General features: G+C 38.6%; 1 non-coding gene across 1 annotated transcript; it reads right to left on the minus strand.

The window, feature by feature from the left end:
• Positions 1 to 24,666: 24,666 nt before the first annotated feature.
• On the minus strand, positions 24,667 to 24,730 carry LOC123633725. Its single transcript, XR_006733740.1, has one exon. It is a non-coding gene; the product is annotated as a U7 small nuclear RNA (small nuclear RNA).
• Between the last annotated feature and the right edge of the window lie 2,887 nt (positions 24,731 to 27,617).

Below are 27,617 nucleotides of genomic sequence, written 5' to 3' on the forward strand. Positions count from 1 at the left end.
TACGTGAAGTTGTCTTCTGTTAATCCCTCTGGTGTGGTGTCTGTTAGCTCTTGACTTTCTCCAAGATCCGTATCTTGAAACCTTTCACTTCCCATCCTTTTTGCCATTTCCACAATCTCTTTCATGATTTCCTTGATTGGCCTTGTCGTAAATCCTATGAAGTCACACAGAACCTCAGGACACAGTTTCCTCCAGCAGGAATTTATTGTTTTGGGCTTGATGGCCTTCATGGCTTTTTCTATAACAATGATGACACCGTCACTGGTATAATTCTTCCAGACTTTCATAATGTTCTCTGCATCATGGTTCTCTTCTATAACTGACAAACCTTTCCATAGAGCACCATGTGTAATGAGCCTTAAAGGGTTTTATGACCCCCTGATATAGAGGCTGAGTTAGGGACATTGTGTTTGGGGGCAAGCAGACCACTTCGATGCCTTTGATGTCGAATTCATGGGGTTCTGGGTGTCCAGGGGCATTTTCAACCTGTGTGGAACTGGAGAACATTCTTAGTGAAACATTGCAAGAATGGAAAAACAAATACCACATGTACTCAGTACTACATTGGAAATAATCGATCAGCGCTTATGTGCACCTATGGAAGTAAAACTCAAGGGAAATCAAGAAGGTGGGAGGGGGAGGAGGGGACGGGTAAATTCACACCTAACAGGTACAATGCACACTAACTAGGTGAAGGGAACACTTATAACTTTGACTCAAACTGTACAAAAGCAAATTAGGTAACCAAAATGTGTGTACCCCTGTAAAATTCTGAAATAAAAAAAAAAAAAAAGGCAGATCCTACTGGCAAGGTACTTCCTGACTTCAGGGACAAAGTATCAATGAAACCAATCCAGAAAAAGGGTTCTCATTGTCCAGGCCTTCTTCTTGTACAACCAAAAGATTGGAAGCTGCTGTTTAGCTTTTCCCTTAAAGGGTTGAGGGTTAGCAGCTTTATAGTTCAGAGTAGTTCTGATAATATACCCAACTGCATTTGCACAAACCCATAGAGTTAGCCTATCCCTTCCTGCCTTAAATTCTGGTGCTTGCTTCTCTTCCTTACTAATAATTGTCCTTCATGGCTTTTTTTCCCTTCAGAATAGGACACGTTCATTGCACCAAATGCCTTTTCAGGCAGGTAGCCTTTCTCCTCAGTGATTTTCTTAATGGTGTCTGGAAACTCATCTGCTACCTCTTGGTTGGCAGAAGCTGCTTTTCCTGTTATCTTGACATTTTTTAAGCTAAACCTCTTTCTAAAATTATCAAACCATCCTTTGCTGGCCTTAAATTCTACAGTTTTATATCTTTTACCTTCATTTTGATTGAAGTTGTCATATAGTGATTTTACATTTTCTCAAATCATATTAGAGTCCATAGGTATGCCTTTCCTATAGCAATCCTGCACCTACAAGCTGAATTTTCAATAAAAGATTTTAAAAAGTGCAAGGTTTTTGCCCTTGCTGGAGTAGCTGCAGTAACAGCTTCATGAATTTCCTTTACTTTTTTTTTAAATAATGGTCCTTATGTTGGATTCATTGATCTTGAAATGGTGGGCAGCTACAGCTGCAAACCTCAGTCTACAGTACATAGCAAGCAATTCGACTTTTTCTTGTAATGTCATGACATCTCTGTTTCTTGAGAGCACTTCCAGCATCACTAGTGGCACTTCATATGGATCCCTTGATGTTATTCAAGATTTATAGTATTTTACTAAAGACAGTGAAAATGCACAAGAACTGCCAGATCACTGTCTCCCGCAATGCACGATTTACCAGAGATACATGCAGATGATTAGCAGATATTTGCAACCCTTGAACTCACCAAAATAGCAGTAAGAGGTGGCTAGGAAATTATTACAGAAGTGCAGTGTGTACTACAGTTAATTTTATGCAGTTATGATTTAGTACTGCATTTTATGTTTGTTTACATTTCTCTCAACTTCGAATGGTGCCATATGGTCTGTGTTTGTGTAAATTTTGATAAATTTTAACTTTTTATAATTTGTGTATATTTTGTGGTAGTAAGTGATAAAATAGACTAGTATCTATATATATTTTATGCATTCATGACATACCTTTTTTAAATTTTGTCACTATTTGTAGGCTGTGCAGTTCATCTATGAGTTTTTTTACATTGTTGCAAATCTCCAAAACTTTTTCCAATATATTTATTTTTTAACAAGCCATGTAAAAGTGGACCTGCACAGTTAAAACCTGTTGTTGTTCATATATATGCTCTTTAATTGTCACCACAACCTTGTGAAATAGGTATTATTATCTTGTTTCACTGATAAGAATACTGAGGTTCAGTGTGGTTAGGTAACTTGCAAAGCATTTAGTAGCTAGTGTCTAGGAGGAAAAGGGTCCTAATACCAAGCTCAAAATTTAATTTAGCAAATATTTATTGAATATAGAGTATCTGTTAGAGACCTGCGAGGCCCTACAGATCCAATAAGGAATGAGGTGAATGCACAAGGCTTGCAGTCCATGCAAATTAAATAACAGGAGATGAGGGCAAAGTTAAGATGCTTTTGGGGAACACTAGAAAGCTCCCAGGAGATGATGCTGGGCTGGGACTTGAGTTATGAATAGGAGCTGACCAAATGAAGAAGGTGGTGGTGAGGAATACAGCCTTGCAGGCGTAAATGGGAGGAATCTCTGAAGTGAGAAAGGATGTAGATTCCTCTGTGAAACGACAGATGTTCGGTGCCACTGGAGATCACTATTTCTAGGCTATGCAGTCCAGATAGCTGGCCTTAGAGGGACGTCTCCCCTCTAACCAGGATCAAGATAAATAAAAAGCTGGTTGTGGGGTAAAATCAAGACCCAGAGACCTTGGTTCAAATCCTATATAGGCATTGATCTAGGCATCAGGAATGCCAAGAGGAGATAAAACTGGAGAGAGACAGCAGAGGGGACACAAAGAGTCTTAAACTGAGGGATGACTTGATAGTTTGAGTTTTAGGATGATTACCCTGGTTACAACCTTGAACAGACTGGGGAGGTCACCAGTTATGGGAGTGATAAGAGAGGCAGAGATACTTTTAGAAAGCCAATTGGAGTAATCCAGGAGAGAAGAGAGTGCCTTGAAACAAGGTAGTGACTGTGGTATTGATATTCAGTGATGCAAGAAACATTTAAGATGTAGAACAGGCCAGCAATAGTGACTGAGTAGATTCAGGAGGTGAGGGAGAGAGAGGATAATCAAAGATGAGGGTTAGGTTTCTGGTTTTATTGATCGTGCAGATGGTGAAACCATTCACAAGGATTTGGAGTTTGAAATAGCTGGGTTGAGGTGGGTGGTAGATACAGTGATCAGGTTTGGTGGGTTGAATGTGAGTTTAGGTGCCAGTGGAACATGCAAGTGGTAATGTCCAGAAGTCAGTTGGAGAGTATTTGATACTCCAGGGAGCAACCTGGGCTGCACAGATAGATTGTGAGTGGTAGATAGTGATGGAAAACATGGACAAGGATAAGTTGGCCACAGTAGGGTATGCATTAACAAAAGCACAAGTGCTCTTAGAGTATGAGTATAGGTCCAGACACTGTGAGTTGTGCAAGGCAGCCCTCATCAGGGTTTCTTGGTGCCCTGGCAGGATTTCACTCTGGACAGATGGAATATCACCACCATGGTTTGGAATTCATCTCCCAAGAGGAAATTTAGGCAAGTTGAAAAGCATTGTTCCCTGGATAACCCACACTCTCTTCTGAAAATGTATCCTTTGAGCTTATCTCAATAAAAGGTAATGCCTCCACAATTTAGGTGACAAAGTGTTGACATTCATTCAAATGCAGTATTCTGTTGGACCACTTCAAGAGATTAAGTAAATTGATCAAGGTAATGTGATAGAATTTGAACCCAGGTCTCTAGGTCTTGATTTTTTTTTTTTTTTTTGAGACAGAGTTTCACTTTGTTGCCCGGGCTAGAGTGAGTGCCGTGGCATCAGCCTAGCTCACAGCAACCTCAAACTCCTGGGCTCAAGCGATCCTACTGCCTCAGCCTCCTGAGTAGCTGGGACTACAGGCATGCACCACCATGCCTGGATAATTTTTTCTATATATATTTTTACTTGTCCAGATAATTTATTTCTATATTTTTTTTAGTAGAGACGGGGTCTTGCTCAGGCTGGTCTCGAACTCCTGACCTCGAGTGATCCACCCGCCTCAGCCTCCCAGAGGCCTAGGATTACAGGCGTGAGCCACTGCGCCCGGCCTGGGTCTTGAGTTTATCCCATAATCAGCTGTGTATCTTGATCCTGGTGAGGGGGAAGACATCCTCTAAGGTCAGCTATCTGTATAGAAGAGCAGATTTATGGAGTGCGTCAGTGCATAACCTAGTCCACGGCCAACAAAGGAGGTCAAGGCCTCTGGCTGACTGAGGTGCACCCCCATCATCTTCCTTTCACTTGACGTTTCCTCTGCTAGGAATAAAAATCTCTGATAGAGATGTAAGCAATAGTCTGAACTTTGGATCCTCAGAATTGGAGTTGATTTATCTTAAACATCTCTGTTTAAGTGGGACAAATGTGCTTGTACTCTTAGAGCATCTGCAAGTCAGTGAGAAAAATAGAGAAAGTAACTAAAAGTAATTGACCCAAAACTTTATGTGACTTGTAAATCAATCAAAAATTTACTTGTAACTTCTGTATTTAAGTACCAGTTAAAAAGGACTGGATGATAATGCTTCACTATACACACTTAATTACTATAAAAACTGGATAGGAAACATGATTACTTTTCTCCCATACTGACATTCCATTAAGCTTTAGCTATTTGAACTGATAAAAGCCATCACCTTGCGAAGAAGAATTGATTGTGGAAGCGCATGCACATGAGAGGACATTTTTTAGATTACCTCTGTTGGGTTCTTATTAGCAATGTTTATGTTCCATTTAACGTTTTCCATATGCTATTGCTGTTTGAAAGTTGGGTCCGTGCGTTTATTCTCATCACCAGCTGTGGAAGTTTAGGCCTCAGGCAGGAGTTTCAAACCAAATGTCTGGAAATTCTGGCATCCTGACCACCAGAACTATTTATTTTATTTTGTTTTAGCTTCATTTTTCATCGAATGATTTGGGTGACATGTTTGTGAATATAATCACCAGCTTCAGATGTCTTTTATCTTTGTGATGGGGCCATCTTGTCGTATGCTTAGCTGACTTCCAATCTGAAGAATATTGGTATGTTTCATAGCTCTAAAGACAAAGCTAAATATTCTAGAAAATTCACATGAAATGAATTATACTGTGACTTTTTCAAAACAGCTTCATTATTTTTGTAAAAGTGATGTGTGCCCAGTGAATGAAAGGAAAGTCAATTAATAAAAGTATGAACAGGCAAAAAGAAAAAGTCACCTGAAATTTTATCACTGGGGCAAAAACATAGTTCAATGACCATCCTTCCCAGATCTCTCTCTGTGAATATATTGCCATGTCTTTTAAATGATATTAGTTATTAATAAGGCCATAAGCATACCTTGCATGTTTACTCATTGACAGTGACAAGGTAATTTATTGTCCACACGTGGACACGTTGGGGAGAACTGTGAACCATCAGGCTGGGACCGCAGATGTGTACCTGGACTGCCCCAGGCACCTTGAACCAGGATTACTTTGCTCATAGACCTTTTATCATATACATAGGAGTTCATTTATTACACATTCGTTGAACATTTATCATATGCCAGGCATTAAACAATAAGTAAAACACAGACTGCTTTCAAGGGCTCCTGGTCCAGCAACAGTTAAAATGCCACACACTGGGGAGTCTGGTAGAAGGGCGCTTGTCCCATTGTAAGAACACATGTGGACCTTCAGTGAAGGTGGAGGTAAGTGTCAAGGATTAGTGGTTTAGCCTGGCAAAGGAGGAAGCAAGGGACATTCCTCCTAAGAAGGAGTGATTTGTGCAAAGACTAGAGGGAACAAAGCCTGTGGGATTTGGGGAAACTGCAGAAGGCTCAGGGTGATTAGAATGTTTGGTGGGAAGAAGGGGAGTGGCTGAAGACAAGGCTGGGGGTGAAGGCAGAGATGGGATTATGAACCGCCTTGTGTGAAATGCTAGTGAGCCTGGGTGTTACCCTAACAGCACTAGCATATTTTAAGCAGAAAAGTCATCAGACTTGGATTTTAAATTCTGGATGAAGATGCTATTCATAGGAAAGATTGAGGTGCATCTGATGAAATTAACAAGTTTGTATCAATGGTGTTTGGAGCAAGGGAGGGAGCTCATTGTGTAGTCACATTCGGGGACTGGGAATGGAAACATTCACAGAAACACAGATGCTCAGGGAGGAGCTGGCCCGGGTGAAAGGGCAGAGGGTGATGCCGCTTCAGTGTGTTCAGTTTGAGGCCCCAGTAGCACGTGCAGGTGGATATATCTACCTGTGTGATTTTGGCTGGAACTCAGTAGAGAGATCTAGGTTGGGGAGAGAGATTTTGGAGTTGGTAGCTTATAGGTGGTATTCGAAGCCATGGGAATTTGAGGCCAGTTGGATTTTTATTACTTATCATGAATTCCTATTAACTCTGGTTCAAGGTTATTGAATTTGTAATAAAATAGAATAAATGGTAGCTAAAGTTATGACATTTTGAAACTTATTCATCCCCACCCATTTTCATGAAAGAAACGTTTGTCTGGGAGATATAAAATACTACTATTCAGAATTTATCATCCAAAGGAATTGGCAAAGAGATTTTTGGCCAAAAATCAAATTTAGAAAAGTTCCCATTCTTTTCTGTTCATAATAAAGAGAAGTGATTAAGGCTCTCCAGTTGAAAATAGCAAATGATGACAGTCCAGCCTGTATTGCAGGAACAGGAAGCCTTCGGTTCACCGAAGGCTCCAAACAATCCTCACACATTGTAGCCACCGCAGCTTTCTCCACTGCTAACTCTTTAGCGTGATCTTCCCTCAGAGAGTTGCTTGTCTTGCTAGTTGCTATGGTCTCAATGTTTGTGTCCCCTCCAAGTTCATATGTTGAAATCCCAAGCCCCAAGGTGATGGTGTTAAGAGGGGGGACATTTTGGGAGGTGATTAGGTCATGAGGGCAGAGCCCTTATGAATGGGATCACTGCCCTTATCAAAGGCCCAAGGGAGCTCATCATGCTTTCCATCATGCGAGGACACAGCGAGAAGGTGGCCGTCTGCAACCTGGAAGCAGAGGCCCTCACCATGCTGGCAGCCTGGTCTCTGACCTCTCAGCCTTCGGATCTATGAGAAACACATTTGTTTTGTTTATAAGCCACCTAGTCTAAGGTATTTTGTTATAGCCGCCCAAACAGACAAAGACACTAGTAAACGACTTTTACATAAAGAACAAAATCAAATGAGAGTGAGAATAATCAGAGACTATGGCAGCTGTGTGTCACCTTAGAGATTACCCAACTGTGTCATTTTTTAAGACAAGGCAGCTGAAGACTAGAGCGATCCAGTGCCTTCCGCACTGGATACCCGAGCCGGGCAAGGCGCAGGTGGAGGAAGTCCTGCAGCTGCACTGTCCTGTCCGTCCCCTCCCACCCAGGGGCCCTGTGGACATTTTTTTGCCATTTAAAAGTCATTTTGTGTTTTGAAATACTGATAAATGAAAGTGTGTAATAACGACATCTTAATTGGCCAAAATGCAGGGACGTGAAATGAATGAAAACAAAGAAGAATTTCTTACACAGGTGACTTTCCATTTTCCCCTTAACTGTGCATGTACAGAGCGTGCATCTTTCTGGTCACATGTCCTTTACTTAATTGCACGAAAGGCTGTGTGGTTTCATCAGAGGGTCAAAATATTGCCTCTGGTTTAATAAGTAAGGTTTTTCTTTTTTGAAAGTGACTTTTCAAGCCATATTGTAAACGTTTTATAATAATTGCCATTCTCCTCTCAACCTAGCAGAAACATACAGATATAAAAGGAGAGTGAAGGAGAGATTCTGAGGTCCTCTGTTATTTTCTCCCATTAATTTTCTAAAATGCTATTGAACAAAAGCTCAAGGATGGCGAGACACGGGGGTTCAGCAGCTATAGTGCAGGAGGCGGGACACTGGACCGGCTGGCCAAGTGGCCTTCTAGGGTCCCTCAGCTCCCTGACCCCAATGTACTTGCTCCAGAATCCACGAGTGTCGGACTGGATTGTTTTTAAGACTCCTCACAACTCGAACGGTTTATTATCCTACAGTCAAGACATACATTTTCATTTTCTCACAGTTTTTGACTCTTCACATTTTTTTTCTTATCCTGTCTAATGAATGTGTTGCTGAATCCTGTCACTTTACTCGGTCAACATTAATTTACTATTTATTATTTATTGGCTTGGTGTCAGCAACGGCCTTAGATGCCTTTTTTCGCCTGTCATCTCTTACATTCATTAGACCTTCCTCCCCTGGGCACTGAGAACACCCAATTCCAGCAACTTCTGTTTGGTAGCTCCCCAGAGATTATGCATGCCTTCCTATTTACACAGAGAGTGCTCCTACTTAAACACACGCCCTGCCATATTCCTTTCAAAAGTATAAATACACCTTCTACATAGTCCAAGATGTTAATGTTTTGTCGTCTTGATTTAGGCTTATAGAATGATAAGCAAGTTGAACAAATTATGACTCATGTTTACAATCCACATATTTCCTAGAAATGTATCACATTTTGATCTAAATAGGTAGTAAGGTGGTTTCAGAAATAAATAAATAATACTCCAAAAGATAGTTTAATAGACTTGCCCTATACTTAAAAATTCAAATGAGAAAATTATATAAAGCTTGGTTTCATTATTATCTGTTCTTACTTCCATTTTCATTTGATTGGGCTCATTTACAAAATGGCAGCCAAAGGCATTGAGGAGAGTGGAAGTGTACGTCTCCGCAGTGCATATCACAGATACAAAGTCTGTACATGTGAAGACTTCACACATCCATATGCATGTTATCCACGGCTCCATAGAGCATCCTCTTAATTACGCTTTATATATGCTTTGTGCACCCAGGCATTGATCTTTCAAGTACTGTTGTCTGGTTCAAAGACTTGTAATTAGGCAGAAAGATCTGGTAAAATGGATTCTATGGAATTATTCAAATGCTCTGTGTGTATGAAATTGTTCATCTAGAATTATTTATCTGGAAAAAGACACTTTCAGATATGCCCAAAGCCTATTTTAAATTTTTTATTCCTTTTCATTATTTACTGATATTTCGTGCACTTCTTGGACATTTGCAAATTGCAGGGCTTCTTTTCTGTTTTGATATGAAACTGCTTTGTTCTTTCCTGTGGGCCTGTTAATTGGTGAGCTCTTTATCCAGGAGATCAAGAATCAGGGGCTTCTTTATTAACCCATTGTGAGAGCTGAGATATTCCCATGGGTGTGGAGAAAGGGTGAAGTTGCCTTTGAGACTTCATGCTTCTCCTGTTCTTTTACAACACTGGTCACAGCCTGGAAGATGCGATCAAGAATGACAAGAAGAATTTAATCAACTGTTTAGAATTAGAATCCCCCGATACTGGGGATTCTATAATGAGCCTTTTTGTCTTTTTTCCTTTTTTGTTAGCATTTACGATTCCTTTTACTTGTGCAAGCTTTCTCCTGCAGAATAAAATCCTGTTAGGGATTTTAAAACAAATAATTGAATTCTGCATTCCAGTTCTGAAAACCATGAAAAGAACAATGTTTATTTTTCTGGAAGGCATTGTCCTGATTCGTAGGTGGTGATGTGAAAATTCTTAGAATTTTCTCCCTTGAAAATGGAGAAACTGGTAGATTCCTCTTTCCTCTTTCTCACGTAAATGCACCATCATCACATACTTTTCCGTCTATGTAGTCTGAGAAATTCTCTCTGCACAAAGAGCTCCCTTGGGGATTCACAAGGTGTGGAACTGGGGGAGCGAGGAGACACAGCCTCTGAACAATTTCAGTGACCCTTAGGAATTTAAATTCTCCATTGCTACATAGCTTATTTTTTGACCGAAACATGTGATACCCCTTTCTAGGACACTACTGTTGCTCCATTTTAGCATTTTCAGAGAATGGTTTTTCTTCCTTTTGATTAGCCTCTGTTTTTTGCTGCTGCTGCTGCTGCTGCTGCTACTGCTATTCTGATGTAAGTGCCTGTGAGTAAGCAGTAAGCTTCAGTGTGCAGGGCAGATTTTTTTTCTTCTCTGTGATTCTTAACAGCTTTTATACTAGAATGATTTTCTGCCTGGCTGGTTTGACTATTTTTTTTAAATCATACATACATAAAATTTATATATATATATATATATATATATATCCTAAAACAAAGTCCAAAAGCATCAGGAGACCCCCATATACCTTTCTAACACTTTGGAACCGGCCTATTGTTAGTTTGCTCTCTATCTTCCTGCCTAAGTCAGTAAGAACATGTGTGTCAGCCTGGGCATTGGTGACAGTCACATCCCTGCTCCTTTAGGTTGACAAGTGCAACAATCCCAAATGACCAGGACCACGAGTGACCACTCATCATGTGTGTGTTTAGGCATCATTATTGTGGGCACCTAGCAATTTTATTTTCAGGGACACAAATCTATTTTTACTCTTTCCCTCTGTCTTTTCCTTGCTCTTCCCACATTTTTTTCCTGAAGAATATGTTGGTTTTCTTTAGTGTTTCATTTCTCATATAAATGGCCTGTGGAGAGAAGGATAAAGCAAGTGCTTTGTGTGTCACATAGGCTTGTTTGAGCACATAAGTTTTCTGTTTCCCGAGGTGTTCTCAAAGTGAAGAAGGCACTCTGATGTACACACAGAAATAGGCTTAATATGTAAGTGTGAAAAGAACACTTGACTGGCCATTAAGCAACCTACGTGGTAGGAGTGATTTTGTGCTAACTTGCTATCTGACTTTAGTCACTTTACCTCACTGGCCTTCATTTTTGTCATATATATGTCTTTTCCAAAATGAAAAATTATATTATTTTTATTTATATACATTTTCTCTTCTGAAACAATAATTAATCATGCATAACCACTTTGTCCTAGTTCTCTCATAATGTCTTTAAGTGTCTTACAAACTAGAATGTCACTGAATGGACAGAATAACAAATCTCCACACAAAGACATTCAGAGGGACTTTATTAACCAGAATCTGTGTAACAGAATCAGCTCTTGCAGTACATAATTATAGCCAGCACAACAAATGCTAAAGAACATTTGTGTAATTTATTAATTGCAATATTTGCTTCATTCTTTAGAATTGCCATGTCAGGTAAACAGAGAGGTTGCAAACTCTCCCCATCTTACATCCAATTACTTTCCATTGTACTTTTCTAGTACAAAGCTGTGCTGGTCATGGAAAAAAGTGTGTTAATCATAGAATACAATAAATGTGACATTTAAAATCATGTAAATGCAAGAATCATATAGGTTTTTAGAAAAAATGGACCCAAGCCAAAAAGCATTAAATAAGACAAAGAATAATACTAACATTGGAAACATGGTACAGTCTACAGTGAAGTTGTAACAGTTATGAATATTTATTAGATTGGTGTAAAAGTAATTTCGGTTTTAGCATTTTTGACATTTGCCTTTTGATATTGGAATATATTCTTACATAAATATGGTTATGTTATACATCATTTTAATGTGCATTTCTCACTTTATGTTCTTTTGCTAATGACTTACTACTTGCTGTTTATGTTATATTTGTTTTAGACTATGGAAATGATGTTAGACAAAAAGCAAATTCGAGCAATTTTCTTATTTGAGTTCAAAATGGGTCATAAAGCAGCAGAGACAACTCGCAACACCAATAACGCATTTGGCCCAGGAACTGCTAACAAACGTACAGTGCAATGGTGTTCAAGATGTTTTTTAAAGGCAACGAGAGCCTTGAGGATCAGGAGCGCCGTTGCCTGCCATCAGAAGTTGACAATGACCAGTTGAGAGCAATCATCAAGCTGAGCCTCTTACAACTACACAAGAAGTTGCCGAAGACCTCAGTCAGCCATTCTGTGGTCGTTCAGCATTTGAAGCAAATTGGAAAGGTGAAAAAGCTTGATAAGTGGGTGCCTCATGAGCGGACTGGAAATCAAAAAAATCGTCATTTTGAAGTGTAGTCTTCTCTTGGTGTACACAACAACAACGAACCATTTCTCTATGAGATTGTGATATGAGATGAAAAGTGGATTTTATACAACACCCAGCAATGACCAGCTCAGTGGTTGGACTGAGAAGCAGCTCCAAAGTGCTTCCCAAAGCCAGACTTGCACCAAAAAAAGGTCACGATCACTGTTTGGTGATTTGCTGCCGGTCTGATCCACTACAGCTTTCTGAATCCCAGCAAAACCTTTACGTCTGAGAAGTATGCTCAGCAAATGGATGAGATGCACTGAAAACTCCAATGCCTGCAGCCGGCATTGGTCAACAGAAAGGGCCCTAGTCTTCTCCATGACAACGCCCCACCACACATTGTACAACCAACGCTTCAGAAGTTGAAAGAATTGGGCTACAGAGTTTTGCCTCATCCACTGTATTCACCTGACCTCTCGCCAACCAACTACCACTTCTTCAAGCATCTCAACAACTTTTTGCAGGGAAAACGCTTCCACAACCAACAGAATGCAGAAAATGCTTTCCATGAGTTTGTGGAATCCCAAAGCATGGATTTTTATACTACAGGAATAAAAAAACTTATTTCTCATTGGCAAAAATGTGTTGATTGTAATGGTTCCTATTTTGATTAATAAATATGTGTTTGAGCCTAGTTGTAATGATTTAAAATTCACTGCCTGAAACTGCAGTTACTTTTGCACCAACCTAATATGTATCAATGACGCAGCAACCACCTACATAAAACACAAACCAATGGAATTGAATGCAAACTCCAGAGTAATCCAATTATATATAAAAATCCAGTAAAATATAAAGATAGTATCTCAAAACACAAGATAGAGATGGTCTTTTTATAAGAAATGGTGTTGGGACAACTGTAAAGCAATTTTGAAAAAGGTAAAATTAGATCCATTCCTCTCACCACATACAAAAATAAGACTGCAAATGCGTCAGAGACCTAAAGTGAAAAAATAAAAGTATACAGACTGCAAGAAAACATGACCGAATCTCTCTGTACTCAAGCATAGAGAAAGGCTTTCTAATTATTAAAAATCCTGATACAATGAAACAAAGGATAAATTTGGCTACAGAAAAATAAAACTTTTGCATGTTTAAAGCAAAAACCAAACCCAACAAAGACATAAACCACTCAAAGAGGTAAAGACTGTAAGCAAAGATGTTATAAGACAAATGACCGTTGGGAGAAAATATTTTTCAGCAGTCATTGTCAATAAAGAGCTAGTACCCCTAAGCTGTAAGTATCTTTTAAAAATTAAGAGAAAAATGAACAAAAATCCTGTAGACAAATGGGCAAAGACATGAAGCAACAATTCACATAAAGAGAAGCAATGAAAAGATGTTCACGTCCACTCATCATAAGAGAAATGCAAATTGAAACAACACTGATTGTATTTCTCATCCATCAGATAGGCAAACTTAAAGTTTGACAATACATTCTGTTGGAGAGGCTGTAGAGAAATAGACACTCTCCTACATTGCTAGTGGAAATAACAAATGATACCATCCCTGTGGAGGAGGATTTGGCAATATGTAACAAAACTGCATATGCATTTGCTTTAATCCTGGTAGTCCCAGTTCTAAGAATTTACTCTTAGTTGGAGATAAACCTCCAATAATACTGTGTGTGTGTGTGTGTGTGTGTGTGTGTGTGTAATGCAGAAAGTGTTCACTGGAGTATTTGTTGTAATTGCAAAATATAAGAAACTACTTAAATGTCCAAGGATAGAAATTGATTGCATAAATTATAGTATATAAACACACTATGTATTACGCAGCTGTAAAAAATTATGAGGAATTTTCACCCCTATAATGGAGTGATTTCCAGGATATATACTTAAGTAGAAAATCTATGTGTAAGAGAATGTATTAGTATGCTTCCTTATATGTACGAAATAAAGAAAAATTAGAGAGTATATGTATATACATATATATATATATATATGCTTATTTTTAGTAAAAGATATGCAGGAATAATAAACCCAGAAACCAATGCAATTGTTGACCTATAAGGAATGGGTGGAGAATAGGGTAGAAGGGATATGAAAGGGTGAGACAGTTCTCTGAATCTATCTTTGTGAATAGTTTTGACTTTTGAAAGCACGTTTATGTATACAAATTCAAAAAATATGATTAAATCAATAAGAATGGGAAGCAAACTGAAACATATGAACTGCATTAGGAAGGAAAGAAGGAAGGAAGGAAGGATCCATGTAACACAGAATCTGACTCTGTATCCTCAGTGTGAGGAAAGGTGGAGTGAGAGTTGCAAACAAATCCTCAAGTCCCTTTAGTAGGTTTGTTTATGGACTGGGCAAAGCAATTTTCAAGCTATTTTAGATATAGAAGAGAATTGAGCAAATAAGTAAATGTGTTGATGTTGTTGGAATCCAGAGTTCTCACTGTGAAACAGACACATCAATCATGGAATGGGAGAAAGCAAGAAAGAACCCTATGATGAGACAGAGGATCTGGAGGTATCTGGGTGAACTCGTGATGCATAGAATATAAGTATTTTTGTATATGCATGTATATGTACATATGTGTATATATCTTCTTATATTTCTAAGCTCTGTTTACTGAACAGACCAAGAAGGAAAGACACTTGATAGCAATGACTCTCCCTAGCATCTGTATCTTGGTTTCTCATGCTATACACCATTCTAAAAGGAACCAGAGAACCACAGAGTAAAATGGCTGAATTCAGGACAGGGGCAGGGTAGGTGAAAGGTCCTGGACCTTCTCGTTATGCCACAAATAAAGAAGGTACTAAAAAAAGGAAAAATGATGGGAGCATGCTGCAAGGACACAGAAGTCAGCATGAAGGGGCTTCTCCTGGCCGAATCTTGAGCAGTTGAAGCACTGAAATAATTAGTTGCAGTAATGAATTATAATCTATTGACAACAATCTGAATTCATGAGTCCACATCAGTTAACAAAAAGGTAAAAAAGGTAATAAATTGGGGGAAATGAGGGTCCCTGCCTCCAGGGGAATGCTGATGGCTGACGGAAGAATGTGGACGGCAGAGGGTGGTGCAGGAGTCAGAAAAGTTACAGCAAAGATTGGATCAGGCAGGAATCATCAATCGATGCTGAATCTGGAGGGAAATTTTGATGATAATGAGTAGGATATCTGGATGGTCTCAAAGTGTTTCCCCCATGCGCTGTTTATCAGTGGTGAGGGAGAAAATCTATAGCAATTTCACAGTGAGCGAATTGGGCCACACCTTGGCCAAATGATGAAAAGTAACATCACTGACGAGGGATGGGTAAACGTGGTGTACCCTCTGTGTTACCCGGAGAGGGACACGTGACCTGTACAGTGTTCTGGCCTGAAATGATCCCTGAATCTAATCACGAGGAACTTCAGGCAAACTTGAAATGAGAAATGTTCTATTAAAATATAAAATAAATGAGGGTGTGGGAAACCGTATTCTTCAAAAATGTCAGTTTTGTAAAAGACACTGAAAGCTGCTATAAAAGACTGTGGAATGTTCCAGATTAAAGGCTGTGTAGACCATGACATGTAAAGAAAACAACTGAATCAGACCAGATCCTGTGCTGGAGGGTAGAAAAAGACACATTTAGGATAACTGATGAAACTTGAAATACTAATTGCAGTTAGATAAAAGTGCTGCATTAATGTTACATTTACTGAAGTTGATATCTATACTGCGGCCATGTAAGAGAATACACTCTTCTTGGAGGATAAAGAGCTTGATTATATAACTTATTTTATGGATAGGAGGTAATGAGGTATGTAACCTACTTTCAGATAGTCCAGGAAAAAATGAGAGAGAGAGAGAAATGATAAAGCAATAGGGTAAAATGTTAAAAATAGGTAAATCTGGTTGTCTTTGTCAGCTTAGGCTGCTATCACAAAATATCATGAACTGGGTGGCTTATAAACAACAGAAATTTATTTCTCTCAGTTCTGGAGGCTGGGAAGTCCAAGATCAAGGACTTTCCAGCAGATTTGGTGTCTGGCGAGGGCATCTTGCTGGTTCATAGATTGTACCTTCTTGCTGTGTCCTCATGTGGTAGAAGGGGCAAGGCAGCTCTCTGAAGTCTCTTGTTTCTATTTTGTTTTGTTTTGTTTTTTAAGAGATGAGGTCTCGCTTTGTCACCCAGGCTAGACAGCTCACTGAAGCCTCAAATTCCTGGGCTCAAGCAGTCCTCCTGCCTCAGCCTCCCAAGTAGCTGGGATTATAGGCACACAGCACCATGCCCAGGTAATTTTTATTTTATTTTATTTTTTGTAGAGACAGGGTCATGCTACATTGCCCAGGCTGGTCTTGAACTCCTTGCCTCGGGCCATCTTCCCACCTCAGCCTCCCAAAGTGCTGGGATTACAGGCGTGAGGCACAGCACCCAGCCTGGAGTCTTTTTTATAAGGACACCAGTCCCATTCATGAGGACTCCACCCTTATGTCCTGTTCACCACCCAGAAGTGCCACCTGCTAATATCATCACTTTGGCAGTTAGGATTCCAATATATGAATTTGGGGGGGACACAAACATTCAGTCTATAGCACTGGCAAAAGATAGATGAGCATTCTTTGTATTTATTTTAGCATTGTTTTAAAGTTTGAAATTATTTCCAAATGACAGGTCTTCTAAAATGGGGAAAAAAAATACATTTCTCACATGCGTCCAAAGTGGGCTTACACTGCAATTAAAAGAAGATTCTTGTCACCTTGTTCAAAGGCATCATATAAACCTTTCAGGTTGGTCCTGTGACCTCTGCGGTTAGTTCAGGGCTCCTTCCAGAAGCCTCTCCGGTGCCCCAGCTCAGTCCAGAAGGTGCTAATAAAATAGTCTGGGAATCAGTTTATTTCATAGTTCTTTTCGTAAGCTGCAGAGGCAGTAAGCTCTACTTAAAGCTGCCAAAACCAGCAGTGGCCAAGAGGAAAGCCCACAGTTAGATGTGGAGTTGTCTCTACGACTGTTTCCCACAAGATCATGGTTGGTTTAGCCACTGAGATAATTGATATGATTCATCTCAAAATGTAGAAAACCTTAGTAAGAAAGTGAAAACAGTGGTTATTAAAGGACTTAGCATTTCTGCCTATACATGTAACTTAAAAATGATTTACTAATTGAGATGATATGAGAGGCATTAAAGAAATTAGGGCCAGATTGTTATCTGCTACTGGGATTTTTTTCCACTTTTGAGTCAGAATATGGGTGGAAGAGAGAGTTCTTTAGCACATGGAATTAAGGTAAGAATTGGGCTAAAGATGAATGAGGATCATGTTTATTTTGTGAGGATTGATTTCAATTTTCCTTGCATATGTAATAACAGTACTAGTAATGATAGCTAACATTTATTGAGTGTTCTGGGACCACATTAGGCTAAACCCTGTATGGATCAGCTAATTTGATCTGTGTTCATTTTAGAGATGAGGAAACAGGCACAGAGATATAATTTATTCAGTTAATAAGTGGTAATTACTCCTGAACAACAAAAGCCCATTGACTCTGAGATTAAGGGCATTTAATGCAAAGTAAAAGAATGAGTTTAGAGGATATCTTCTCAAAGGTAAACTTTCTTATAGCAGACACTGAAGATTATGGCTCTGTAACAGAATGGGATGAAACATTTAGACCACTGTGTTCCTAACAGCTTTATAATTGGCAGGTGACAGTTGGTGTGCTGTGAGTTGTTAATAGGTTAATAGGTATTTCTTTGGGGAAATGAGCTTCCTAATCAAATAAGACTGGGAAACAGAGCATGTTCTCAGACCATTTAAAAAAATAACTTCCACATTATTGAACATGGCTGGGAAATTTTTTTCCCATCTCCCTGGTTCTGTGATTTTCTTTACCAGTGATTGTTTTGCTATCAGCAAAGCTTATCAATGATGGCCTGTAAAGTTCCCTAAAGGACCATGCAATCAGGAGAAGAGAACAAATACAACAGGATTTGTATTGGTATTTGTATTTTTGGACATCAACTTCAGTCTTCTATACTAGCTCCATTTCTGCCTGATCAAATGAAATGGTTTGGATGGTGGGGAGGTTGTTGATTAGAAAGATAACAGATTCTTTGATGTTATCAGGAAAAGAAGGAAGGGTAATTTTACCTGATGTTCTTGCAAAGTATAGAAGAATGAGTGTATTCCATTTAGGAATTTCTCTTACATTGCTTTCATTAAACAAAAATGTGAGAAGTAGCAGCTAGAATATAAGTGATAAGCTATATCAAGTAATTCTTTGGAAATATTTAGCAATAAGGTATATATTTGTAGCATTAAGGTGCATTTGCCATTCCACCCCCTCCCCTGTGTTAGATTTTCATAACTTGTAGTGGCTGGAAATAGAACTAGGAGAAGCTATAGTAAATCTCCTGTAGTTCACTACCCTGTTGTGCTTGTGGAAAGATAGCAGCTCTGTGGGGAGGGGAGGGAGATGGCCAGGACGTCCTAATAGGCCATTTTCTGTCTTCTGTCTATGATTGTTCTCAATCACTTGGCAATCACGATGCTATTAGGAGCACCCTGACCGAAGACACTCACGTGCTTAGCTTTGCCATTAACAACATTGACAGGAAGCTTTGAGGTTGCTGCAGAGCTGATGGGTCTTGAGAGCCTTGAATTAGAAGTCTGCCTGTCCTTATGACATGCCAAAATGGCCCAGTTCCTTCTGCAGAAGGATGCTCAAGCAGGAATTGGCACTGCACAAGTGTGAATGTCTAGATTATTCCATCTCCTGTGTCTCTTCATATTCTACAATTTATTGCATGGAAGCACAGTAAGTCATGGAGGTTGTCTGTAATTATGGTAATGACTTGTATTAAAATGGAAGTTCTGCATGCCCCAGGAAACAGGATTTATAGAGTGACTTGCAGAACTCCTTCCCAGACCTTGCCCTCTGGCCATTCTTCTTCTCTACCATGGTGAGCCAGTGTTGGGCAAGACAGACATGGCCAGGGTTTAACTCCTCATCATGGTTCTTTAGGCTCTTTAGAGTTCATGATCTGGTAGGAACTGGGAAGTGAGGTGCAGGTTTCTTTGAGACAACGTTTCAACACTGATCTCCCAAGTTTCATTTTTAGAGCACCCTTCCTTCCTGCCAAGGTGCTCCATGAGATTGTGAACAAATTTGTCCCTAACATATGGGACCAAGCAGATATAAATCTCCAGATCAGCCACCAGTGCTAAAGTTCTGGCTGGCGGTAGACAGTTATATGTATATATTCCCTTTATGAACAAAATTTGCCAATCTTTTTTTTCTTTTTCTGGGAAAAGAACAACCAAGAAAAAGAAAATAGAACCTTGAGATTCCTAATAATTGTCACCCTTAAAAGACATTTGCATTTGAGACTTCACCTTTAGACTTTGAATTGAAAAATATAATTTAAAAATATATCAAATAAAAAAATGAAAGTGCTGTTTTTCAGTTGGAAGAAGTAAGTGCGTAAAATATTTGGGAAAACACACCTGCTATAATTACAGAATAAAATCAAGCATCATAATGTGATGTGACGCACAATATCTTTTAAATTGTAAAATGAAGATTTTCTCTAAAATTTCTCTTATGGAAACATCTTGGAAGTGTGGGAGTATCATATGATCTCTAAAGAAATTGTCAGTCCCCAAATTATTAATATTAATTACTCTAAAATGAATACCTATCATGTAGGAAACTGACTTGCTGAAAGGAGCAATGCTAAGATTAATCACAGCATGTTCATTCCTTAGGAGGATCTTGATCACTTTAAAACTGTTGTTGTAACTAAGATGCTTGCCACTCATTTAAGTTTATAGTTGCCCATTCTCTAGCCCACAAATGGCCTTTATCGACTTATTAAGGGGAACAACTTCCCCTTCTTTATGCCCACATCCTCAAAGAATAGGAAGAAACAGCCTCAAAAAGTGGATGCTTCATGTGCTATTCGGAGGAGAAGAGAATAGCTAACAGCTAACCGTGCTTATTGGTGACCATGTTTCTTTGCTGTAATGATCTGAATTAAGTACAAGATGAAAGAAGCATAATAGTATTTTATGGACTTATGCACCTTTCTCAATCACACAGCTGAAGTTCATCCCATTTGTAGGCTGTCAAACTTTGGGAGCAGACAGCAAATGAGGTTGTAAGTCTCCCCCTTCAGAGATGGATGCTCCAGGCAGACCTCTGGGGACACCCTAGTCCTCTTGGCAATTACCATTCTAAGCTAGTAAACTGGTGCTCTGGTTTATTTTAGAAATGGAAATGAATGAGGAAGCAAACTCTTAGAAATAGAGAAAAAAGGCTAATTTCCATTTCAATATGCCAGAAAATTATGTGAATTAGGGAAGGATTTAAAAGTTAAATATGAAACTGAGGAATCTGGTCACTGAATTGTGCACTAAATTGCGGAATAAATGAAATCCCTCTGGGAATACTGATATCCTTCACTTTGTTGATGAATGAACATCAATGTTTCAGGACCCCTCACTCCAGGATCTCTACAGTGGGTGAGAATGTGCAGGTGAAAAGGCTTGGGTTAAATATCACTGATGGAGTATTTCCAGTTTGGGGCTCATTCTATTGTCTTTGATTCTCCTAGAACAATAATTCCAGAGAATTCTCCTCTTTTGCTACATCACTCTTTTGCATGCATTTAATCATTTCAATCTGCTGTCAGATCCTTTCTAAACTATGTGCATAATTGGATACATGTTCTACAACAAAAAGATCCACTTTGACACCTGCCACTTCAAAAAACAAGTGCAAGTAAAGAAACAAGGATATTATAATATACAAATGTATTTATTTTGACAAGTGTGATTTGTTTTTAATTATTAATATTTCACAGTATACTAGTAGCTGTCTTGTAGGATATTTTGCAAAAGCAATGACATCTGATAATATGTCATTACAACATTAGCATACCTCTATGCAATTAAGGCTTTAGTCACAAGAGGGGTTGACTTTCATTTTTAGTGTGAATTACCATGAAGCTAGAGAAAAATATGAATATGAGAATTAATAATAGTTCTGATTTATGTTAAGCTTTTCATCAGTAATTTGAAAAAAATACTTCATTGTTTCAGCCACTGTGAAATCCTGAAACCTTAACATAAGAATCTCTAACACTTGGTATAAAATTCTATAATTGTTACAGTTGTCCATTTGTCTGAGTTTTTTACATGTGAAATTCTACCTTTTTTAGAAATTTGCACACTTAGTCTTTTGAAAATGTGTAACAGAACATCACATTTTTAATTCTAATAGATTAAGTCATGAGAACAAATTTAAGCTGAGAAGGACTAGAGTTGATCTTTTTTGTTTTTGTAATGGTTAAAGAAATCTTAAGGACCTTTGGCAATTTCTCAGCGGTGATTGTCTCATTCTACCTTCACAAACAAACCTGCCCCATTCAGTCTGTATGATCTCGATTTAAATTTTCTAGTGCTGAGTTTCCTTGATAAACTTGAAATAGTCAGAAGAAAGATAAGGTAGGAAAGATTCTGCCCCTCCTCCATTTCCACCTCTCTTTCAGAGACTAAAAAATCTGATTTTGCTTTAATTTGTACTCAGCAGTGTCAACTCTGTCAGAGGAAAGGGCATCCCTGCTGACAGTAATCATTATAACTCCGGGAGACCAGCAGAGATAAATATACTATAAGCCATCTTCTGAGTGGGTCAAACTTGTCTTTACACTTTTGAGGTCCAGGTACTTTGCAGAGAGATTTCCTCCATCAGAACAGTTTCTGAGTGATGCCCAAAGTTGTGGTTGTTTTTGATCCTTTCATAGAAAAATGTTAATATGTTACACACCAAAATATGCTAGTTGTATTGATTGAAGGACTATTTTTTATGTGAGAATTTATGCTAATATTCAGCAAATAACAATCTCCATAAAATGAAAATAAATAAAAATACAAATCCGGAAACACTGAACACCATATGTAAATTTAACTGGCATTTCTTTCTAATCTCTCATGATGAAATTGGATATTTGCAGAATTAATTGAAAATCAAATACATATTTGCTATGTATATCAAATGCAGAAGCATGCAATATCTAGGTTTTTGGTTGTTTTTTACAATTAGAAAGAAATTCCTTAATCCTACAAAAGGTAAAATAAATAGCACCAAGCAAGCATCTGCTGGGGGAATTAAACTATGTTGCTTTTCACTAATGTTTTGAATATTATTGTTATTTTTTTCCCTTTGTTCTCTGTGTTTGGCCTACTGTAACCTTTATAAAATTTACTTAGGTAGCAATTTCTTGATCCTGCCCCAAGATTGTAGAGAAACAAGTAGGGAATCACTCAACCTTGTTTAACTAGAATGGGCATTTGCTCTGTAATGGTGGAACATGTTTCTGGAATTGAAGATCTTCCCTTGAAATAATGTTTTTGTTGTATTTTCTACTGTATTGCCTTTATTGCATTTAGAGTTAAAATGTAAGCAACTGAATCTACAAGCAAGTTTAATGTAGTTTATATGATTCTACAAGGGTGCTGCTGTTTTCATTTTGCATGGAGAGGTCTCTTTCCTTTTTAGATACATCAGTCTGATAAATCCTCTGAGCTACCTTTATCAGTGGATGTTTTGAAAGTGTTGGAATAAGAGGAAAAGCGGAGGAACATCAAAATGAAAAGTTATATCTGCATGGTATGATTATGGATGAGTTTAATTTTCTTTTGAGTTTTTTCTGTACCTTATAAAAATTTTCCATTGACAATTAAGTATTTCTTATAATCAGAAGAGAAAAAGAACCCTGCTTTAGAAAGAATGGACGGCAGATCAGTGGAGACCAGGCTGCCAACAAGCGCTTGTGGAATTCCTACCGTGCACCTTTCACTAATCAACTCCACGGTCAAGATTTATGCCTGACATAATTAGAGGGTGACTTCCCACAGCTTTTGGAATCTGCCCCTTCAACCAGCCACAGAAACCATTTCCACAACTGGAGCCCCTGAAATGTCAACTGACATAATTTTTGCCATGGTCGTCCTTCATGTGATACCATCTTTCCATGAAGGAGATGGCTGTGGTGTGACAGCCTTTGCAAAATCCAGTGAGACGGTTGTTAGTTCTTTTTCTTTTTCTGTGAAAGTCATAGAAATTAATTCAACAGTGTTTTTAACATTCTGTATTGTTTTTGTCCTCCTAATCTGCTTATTTAAGCAACTATGAAAAGATTATCATTTTTCCTCATTTAAGAAACACCTTATTGCTCTCAATGATTGTATGTTTGTTTTTTTATTTTTGCTTTCATTGCAAAATGATTTGATAAATATGTCTTGCTGTGACATAAAAGCAAAGACTCATGTAGGGTGTATTCGTACCGGCTCATTACAATGCATATGTGTATTTTGAGAAAAGGGCTTTAAATAAAAATATTTTTCAGAGCGTCACAAAATGTCTTCATTCACACTCTGCTCATAAGAACAGGGTGCGTGGACAGCCCATTTCTGCTTTTGTCCTGGCTGTCAAAGCTCCGGCCCTTCCTCCCTGCCAGGGAGCTTGCCTCCCCTCCCAGTTGCTCAAACTGCTTTAGAAAGCAGATGAGGACTGGAATGCCCTTTTCCCTGGTGGCCCCAGCAAGCCATATTCTCCCTCTGGATCTGAGGTGGCGGTAACCTTTCTTTTTGTGATCGAATTAGAAAAGAAGTGATTTGGGAATAACAAAGCATTTGTATTTGATTCAAAATGCCCAGTTTTGTAAATACAGTGACGTCCAGGGGAGTCCTCACGTCACCTAGCTCCAATAGACAAGAAATAAATCCCACGCCAGAAAAAACCCCATAGGCTCCTCAAGTAAGAGTAGAGATTGGGATGCCATGGGTAACTCTTGCCCTAGGTTTCTTTTCAGGTTTATTGCCCGAAAGCACATCTGCTGCCCTTTTCCCTGCCCCTCTCCCATCCATCCAGCTTCGACCACCCGACCGGCAGTTCTCACCCTTAAGCCTTTCCTCTCTTGGATCTTTCCTGGAATACCCTTCTCCCCCATTTGTTCAAGGTTCAGATGATGCGTCATTTCCCACATGATGCTTTCTAGAGCCCAGCTGGTTGGGAATCACTCTCCTCCCTGTGAGCTGCACTGTCATTAAAAGTGTTGATCACATGCAGCCTGGTATTAACGTGGTTGTTTACATCTCGGTCCTCAATGTTACATTATTAGGCTTTTTAAAGAGAAGAATAAGGCCTGTGTCTTATTCATCTCTCGTTTCCCACAGTTTATTGTTCTGAGTTTTGCACATGTTAGGCACTAGGTAAGGTGTTATTGTTGTTGTTCAATTTGAATTCCCAACATTTGTTTATTTTTATGGTGAAGTGTTGATTAGAGAAAAAAAGAAAGAAAGGCATTAAAAAAGTAATTTGCAGGAATTGGTAATAATCACCTCTAACAACTTGGGTAGCGATTTGCAGTTTTACAAAAAGGCGTTGGCATATCATAATAAGGAAAACTTAATGGCAAAGCCTGGCGTGGAACATCTTTTTAGACAAAATCTAAAAGGGGCCAAGAAAAAGCCATGAGTGGAGCAGTTTCCGCTTGTCCTGCTTGCATCTTCCACGTGCAAGGAAGGCTGTTAGGGGCTTTTCATTCATTGGTCCCTGCACCAACTCAAATTCCTGTCTGGTTTTTGTTTGTTTGTTTGTTTTGCATGGGGTGTTTTCCGGTGGAAACTGGAAAACCTACTAGACAAATTCTGAAAGAGCTGTAGTACTCCTGTCTGTTTTAATTATGATAATAAAAGGGCTATTTTTGAGGCTGTTAATGTTTTGTCATGCTGAGGTAGGTGACTATCAACTTTATGACGTCAGAATACAACTAGGCTTTTCATATATCTTCTGGAATTAGTCAATTTTTCCTTATTTTCTTCTCTCTGTCTCCTCTTCCCATTCTCTTTTTTTCCACAGAAACTTTAAATATCAGAGTGAAAAAAAGAGAAAAATAAAAGATGATAAAATAATGACAAAACTGAAAATTAAACATCTAATTTCAAATTTTGTATTGCTTGTAATTTGTTTCTTACAAAAAGACCAAGTGATAAAATTAATGTTTCAAGTTAAACATGAAATGATAAAAATATACTTGCCATAGGCTTTTCTTCTTTTGTAGACTAGTTTAAAACATTTTTAATATTACATTATAAAACTTACCTCTAACTACAAATGGAATGCAAGAATTACTGCCTGAAGCAAAAATCTCAAATTTATACTAGAATATATGAAGTAAAATGTGAATTTCTACCTTTATCTTTTTGCTCAATCCCACTCTCTTTTTCAGAAGGAAACTTTGTTAAACATTTTATATATATTCTTGCAAACCTTCTGTGCATCTATACATATATGCACATACATATATAGATCAAAAATAACTTATTTCATACTATACATATTTCCTTGCAATTTGCTTTTCTCACTTTGACTGTAACTTTGGAGATCTTTCCATTTCAAAATATAAGGCTTTACCATGTTGTTTTCATGGCCACATAGTTTGTGATCTTTTCCATAATGATTGACACTTAGGTAATTTTCAGGTTTCTTTGGCAGTAAATTTTATTTTACATATATAGACATACCTTGGAGTTATTGCAACCCAGGTTTGGTTCCAGACCATTACAATAAACTGATAATCACAAAAGTCACATGTATTATTTGGTTTTCTAGGGCATATAAAAGTTATGTTTATACCATATTGTAGTATACTAAGTGTGCAGTAGCATGTCTAAAAAAATATATACAGACCTTAATTAAAAATACTTTATGTCTAAAAAAATGCTAACAATTATTTGAGCCCTCAGCAAATCATAATATTTTTGCTGGTGGAGGGTCTTGTCTTGATGTTGACGGCTGCTGACTGATCAAGGTGGTGGTTGCTGATGGTTGGGGTGGCTGTGGCAATTTCTTAAAATAAGACAATGAAGTTTGCCACATCAATTGAGTTTTCCTTTTACAAAAGACTTCTCTGCATTTTACCCACAGTAGAACTTCTTTCAAAATTGGAGTCAGTCCTCTCCAACCTTGCTGCTACTTTATCAACTATAAGTGTATGGAATATTCTACATCCTTTGTTGTCATTTCAACAATGTGCACAGCATCTTCACCAGGAGTAGATTCCATCTCAAGAAACTACTTTTTTTGCTCATCTGTAAGAAGCAACTCCTCCTCATCCATCCAGGTTTGATCATGAGATTGCAGCAATTCAGTCACATCTTCAGGCTCCACTTTTTCTGCCACATGTGCAGTTACTTCTTCCACTGAAGTCTTGAACCCCTCAAAGTCATTCATAAGTGTTGGAATCAACTTCTTTGAAACTTCTGTCAATGTTGCTGTTTTGACCTCCTCCCATGAATCACAAATGTTCTTAGTGGCATCTAGAATAGTAAATCCTTTCCAGAAGATTTTCAATGTACTTTGCCAAGATCCATCAGAGGAACCACTATTTATGGCAGCTATAGCCTTATGAAATGTATTTCTTAAAAAATAAGACCTGAAAGTAGAAATTGTTCCTCAATCCATGGGCTGCAGAATGTATGTTGTCTTAGCAGGCATGAAAACAACATTCATCTCCATCAGAGCTCTTGGGTGACCAGGTGCATCGTCAAGAAGCAGTAATATTTTGAAAAGAAACTTTTTTTTTTCTGAGCAGAGGGTCTCAACAGTGGGCTTAAAATATTCAGTAAATCGTGCTGTAAACAAATGTGCTGTCATCCAGGCTTTATTGTTCTATTTATAGAGCACAGGCAGGGTAGATTTGACATACTCCTTAAGGGCCCTAGGATCTTTGGAATGATAAATGAGCATCGGCTTCATCTAAAGTCACCAACTACATTAGCCCCTAGCAAGAGTCAGCCTGTCCTTTGAAGCTTTGAAGCCAGGCATTGATTTCTCCTCTCTAGCTATGAAAGTCCTAAATGTCATCTTCTTCCAGTTGAAGTCTATTCCATCTACATGGAAAATCTGTTGCTTAGTGGAGCCACCTTTATCAGTGATCTTAGCTAGATCTTCTGGGTAACTTGCTGCAGCTTCTCCCTCAGCACTTGCTGCTTCACCTTGCACTGTTATGTTATGGAAATGGCTTCTTTCCTTTAAACACCATGAATCAACCTCTGCTAGCTTCAAACTTTTCTTCTGGAGGTTCCTCACCTCTCCCAGCCTTCCCAGAATCGAAGAGAGGTAGAAGCTTGCTCTGCACTAGGCTTTGGAAATGTTGTGGCTGATGTGATCTTTTATCCATGCCACGCAAACTTTTTCCACATCTGCAATAAGGCTGTTTCGCTTTCTTATCATCTGTTTGCTCACCGGAGTAGCATTTCTAATTTCCTTTAAGAACTTTCCCTTTGCATTCACAACTTGGCTAACCATTTGGCACTAAAGGCCCAGCTTGTGTCCTATCTTGGCTTTTGACCTAACTGCCTCACAAAGCTTAATCATTTCTAGCTTTGGATTTAAAGAAATGTGCATGCAACTCTTCCTTTCACTTGACCAGTTAGAGATCATTCAAGAGTTACTAGTTGGCCTACTTTCAATATTGTTGTGGCTCAGGGGATAGAGTGCCCAGAGGACAGGTAGAGAGACAGGGGAATGGCTGATTGGTGGAGCAGTCAGAA

This window comes from Lemur catta, chromosome 2, assembly GCF_020740605.2.
Source record: "Lemur catta isolate mLemCat1 chromosome 2, mLemCat1.pri, whole genome shotgun sequence".
In the NCBI taxonomy this organism is placed as follows: Eukaryota; Metazoa; Chordata; class Mammalia; order Primates; family Lemuridae; genus Lemur; species Lemur catta.